Source organism: Grammomys surdaster, unplaced genomic scaffold (genome assembly GCF_004785775.1).
Source record: "Grammomys surdaster isolate TR1022 unplaced genomic scaffold, NIH_TR_1.0 126298, whole genome shotgun sequence".
Classification (NCBI taxonomy): Eukaryota; Metazoa; Chordata; class Mammalia; order Rodentia; family Muridae; genus Grammomys; species Grammomys surdaster.
In genome coordinates, this window is record NW_021621098.1 from 7,508,381 (window position 1) to 7,513,390 (window position 5,010).

The window sequence follows — 5,010 nt, forward strand, 5'->3', positions numbered from 1 at the left end:
GCCCCACTAGCTGCTTTAGGCTGGAGCCAGCCACTGGGTTCCTTACTGAAAGCTCGCACATTTTACACATTTTAAAAAATTTCTTCCACATGTGGCACATCTTGTGTTTCTATTTTTAGAGATGTTAAAAATGATTTTCTCGGCTTGCTTGATACCTACAGATAAAATATCTGGTATCAAATTTATTTATTTATTTATTTATTTATTTATTTTGAAAGTAGGACTTCTTTTTTAAAAAAAAAAAAACTTGGATTATTCAAAGGAAATCAGAAGTTTGGTTTAATGTATAAAACGGACCTGGGACACATACAAAATCCTTGGGCCTAGTGACACATAAAGAAGAGGTAGGAGAGACTGCGGTAGAGTTCTCTACAAAGCTATTGAAGGTTTTCTGGGGGAGACAAGGCTGTTTCACTGGCATAAGTGACTTCAGGAGGAGTGTTACAAGCTAGGAAAAGGGTTTGGGCACAGAGATCGCTGCCAAGAGCCTCAGAGCCTTGGAGCCTCAGAGCAGATCTTGCTGTCCCACAATACAGGTAAAAGAGAGTGAGGGGGACAACAAAAAGCAATTGTTGGAGACCCAAGGGTCACCCACAAACCACACAAACACTGATCTCAGTCAGACAGAAAGTATTTATTGAATACATACCCTAAAACTGATTGGTCAGGGCCAAAACTCAGAATTCAGGAGCTGAGGCTGCAACCCCAAACATTTCTCATTGCTGGTTTATAAAAGAAAAAAAAACACACACAATGAGCTTATACACAGGTGCTGAAAGTGCTGCTCAGTGGTCAGCTCATACTCAAAACTATTTTAAACATTTATGTTCATACTGACCTTTAATTTTTTGGTTGCTATGTAAACTTCCGTGGAATTTCTTAAGATTAACAAACCTCTTACAGAACATAACAGAATATATGATCAGCACGACCTTGCTCTGAGTCAAGTTATTTTTGTGTCAATGACTGGCAGGCATGTTACAGCAACAATATGAAGTAGCTGGCAGGCATGGGACAAAATGGCTACAGCTATGCTAGGGGGTGGGACCTCAACATTAGGTGCAAACCAACATTCTTTTTTTTTTTTAAGGTTTATTTATTATGTATACAGTGTTCTGCCTCATATATGCCTACACACAAGAAGAGGACACCAAACCTCATCACAGATGGTTGTGAGCTAACACGTGGTTGCTGGGAATTGAACTCAGGACTTCTAGAAGAGCAACCAGTGCTCTCAACTTCTGAGCCATCTCTTCAGCCCCCAGCCAACCAACATTCTTAGACCGAGCATTCATCATGTAAGCCCAAAAGTATAAGCATAGGCAGTATTGGGGTAGAGAGGAAGCTGCCAGCCAGTGGTACATCCTGTAGCAATTCCCCTAGGCCTTATTCTTGTTTCCTTTGGGGTTCTGAAGGTCAGTTTCTTCAGGAGTCACATTGAGATCCCCTCAAAGCATGAATGTCTTGTGGAAAGCCAAGTCCCTCAGAAATTTTTGAAAAAGTTCCTCCCAACGCAGGCTGCACTCCAGTCTTCTTAGATGCCTGCTACACTGGGAACCCTGGCAGCTAGTGGGGCAAAGAAGATAAATTTATCCACAATTACCCTTCTTCTCTTCATGCCCTTCCTCACCAGTGCTGTAAGAGGCTTCGATGGGGCACTGGTGGGAAAGTGGGTCCGTGCTAATATGAGCTGCTTTGGTGGAGCGGAGCTGGTCCAGGCACCTCTTGAGACTAGGCTGGGAGTTTGTTCTTTGAACGTCTAGTCCCATGGATGTACAAGATATGTGCTTCTTCCTTTAGCCAGTTTAAATCTTTCTTCTTAATCCAGGCTGGAAGTCCATCCGCCTTCCAGAAGTGGCAGCTTTGCTGCTGGACGAGGTTTTCTGACCTGGAGCAGACAGGACAGGGCCCTCTCCTGCAGCCTTCCCAGTTCTCTCGGCTCACGCTCACTCTTCATTGTCTCTGGCTCCAACTTGGGTTCTTCCCTGTCTTCTCCAGCCGTTTCCTTTTTCCCAGGCTTCGGCATCCCTGTGATGTAAGACCTCAGGTTCCCAGAGCACAGAAGCGGTGTTTCACTGTCGTGCCTTTAGATCATAGAAGTCACATACAGAGAGAGGAAGCCAGCCCCCTCCTTCAGCTGTTTGTACACTATACCGGGCTGCTGTTTATCCATTCCTACCGTGGGCATCACATGGAGATCTGCAGATCCTTGCTGGGTCAGGCCCTTCAGCCAACAAGGTTGTTGAACTCCCTAGAACAACCTTGTCATTGAGTCTCAACACACTTTATCAGGTGAGCCTGTAGCCTCCACTCTATGTATTTATATATTTTTTGAAACAGGGTATCGTGTAGCCCAGAGTAACCTCAGACTCACTATGCAGCAGACTCTGACCTTGAACGTTTAGTCTCTATGCTTCTACCTCCTGAGTGCTGGGTTTACACTGGGTTTTATTTTATTTTTTTCAGCTTCTAGGCTACTTGATGGGACTGTTGCAGAAGTAACTTAAAAGTAAAAACATAGTACCCACCAAGACTTTGCTCTCCAAAACTACCCCAACATCTGACCATCTTGCCTTCCAGAGACTTCTAGAGGCAACCAGCCTTTCCCAAGACCTGGAAAGTTCTGCCACAGATGGCCACTTAACAAAGGTTTCCATGAATTGTTGTCAAGGTATTTTACAAGGCATTTTGGGAGGCAAGGGCTCAAGGATACATAGGAAAAAGAATAGAGAAAAGTTAACTAAAAAAACTTCCTTTCTTTTTCAAATACTTTTGTAAAAGTTAATTTTGTGGAAGTATATCCTTCAGGCATCCCCAAGCCACATCCCATTTCGTCTACCTCTCCCTGCCCATGCCTTCTTTTCATGGAAGGACTTACTATGAGATAACCCATCTGTGAGCTAATGACAGCAGCCAGGGGTGGGGATTCTAGCCACTCCTTAGTTGAGTGACCTGAGTTACTGAGCTTTGGGGCTCTTTCTGGGTTTGGCTTGCTTTGTTTTATTTAGAGACAATGTCTTCTTGATATATAATTAAGTCTGGCCTAGACTGAAACTTGAATTGTAGCCCAGGCTGACCTCAAGCTCATGATTCTCCTGCCTCAGCCATGAGCAGCTTCTTACCAAGCCAGGGTCTGCTGCTGTAACAGAATACCCTCAAGAATATTTTTTTGCTAGTTTGCTTATTGAAATAAGGCCTTGCTATGTAGCCCAGGCTGACCTAGAACTTGTGGCAACTCTCCTTCTAAGGCTTTCTCCCAACCCATCCTCCCTGCCTTCCGTAGGAGTATGCAGCACCATTGGCTAAATTGGTCTACTGGCTAAACTGGATCTGAAAATTAATGGGCATCACTTTTTCTTTAGTTTCTGGAGGTTAACATGAAGATCACACTTCATGTCTTATGTGAGATCTTTTCTCCAAGGTTAGTGAGAAAGACATTAGGCTCCCTTCCTTTCTCATCAGGTTTCCTTTCTCTTCCTTGTGGTCAGTACTGAACACTACGGAATACAGAACTCACTGCTGAGAGAATTGCTCCTTGCTTTGCTATTCAATGCTCAGTTACAAAATGATCAGTCCACAGCTACTTGAGCCTGGTGAGGCTTAGTGAATTCCCTGGATGAGTAGATTTGAAATCGAGCAGCTTTTCCTGTTGACAGTTTGAATCCATGAAGTGTTAGAAATCTAGACTAAATGGCCAAATATAAAACAACAAAGTGGTCTTGCACACTCATTTCAAGATTTCTGCAACTTTCCTCCACTAAGATGAAAAGAGACAAGGCCCAATACTCAAACTCCACTAGTTTGGCCTCCAATCTTCTTTCTTTAATCAAATGCAATCTTTACGATTTGTGTCTGAGTTGAGTTTTAGAATTTTTTAGAACGAGTCTGAATTTGTTTCTACAGATAAACACTGCCAGTATCAATTCTTTCTATAAACCATGGTTTCTCTGTGGGAATAAACAACAGTCTCCCTGTCCTCCAGCACTGCAAATAGCAGAAGGGCTTCCTTCAATCCCCACCCCGCCCCTCCCCACCCCCAGTTTAATAACATGGCAGAGGGGTGGGACAGAGGCCAAGATTCAGGCTTTCCTGAGACCCAAGGCCTTGCTGAGGCTGCCTGAAAGCACTCTCCCTTCCTGCCACCAAGGCTGACATTCTTTCACAGTTTCACAGCTGACCCTGATGTACACATTAATTTATTTTTCCTGAATCCAAATTGTCAAATATTGCAGGGTCAGGACCCTTGCTACTTCCAAGCCGACCTTTCCCCTTTGCACTCCCCAGGGGTCATCTGGAGAGTATAACTCCTTTGGCTGTTTTCAAACCAGCTAACTCAATGGAACCACAACTCTGTGTGTGTTCGTATACATGCATGTATGAGTGCTTGTGTGTTTGAGTACTTGTGAGTATGCTTGTTCAAGAGTGTGCACGAGAGGGGGGGACTGTAAAAGTGGAAGTCAGAGGAGACAATTCTCTTTCTACCAGGTGGGTCTCCTGAATTCACTCAGGCCCCCTTGTTTGGTGGTGAGTGCCCTCATCTCCTGAGCTGAACTTTCTGACCCCTCACAGCTTCTAGAGTCTGGCTTGTTCAACTATTATAAAGCTTTGGAGATTCGTTCATCCTCATGCTTCTATTCCTGGGTGAGTTCCTAGGGACGGATAGAGCACAGGTTGGAGACCCACTGGCCAGCTTTAGGAACAGCTGAGTCATTTCCAGCTTGGGATTATGAACCATGATATCATAAAAACTCTTATACAAGTTTATTGTTTGAGTAGAATTTTTATTTCATATGGGTGACCATTTGCCTGCCTCTGCCTCCCAAGTGCTGGGATTAAAGGTGCGTGCCACCACACTCAACCTTATTTATTTAATCATTCATTTGTTTATTCATTTAGAGACAGAATCTCTCACTGCACCTGGAGTTCTGATTAAATTCTATGGACAATGACCCCTAGAAATCCTCTTATTTCTGCCTCAGCATTTGGAATACAGGTGCAAACTTCTGTGCT

General features: G+C 43.9%; 1 pseudogene; it reads right to left on the reverse strand.

The window, feature by feature from the left end:
* Nucleotides 1-377: 377 nt before the first annotated feature.
* LOC114614080 lies at nt 378-2,026 on the reverse strand (annotated as a pseudogene).
* Between the last annotated feature and the right edge of the window lie 2,984 nt (nt 2,027-5,010).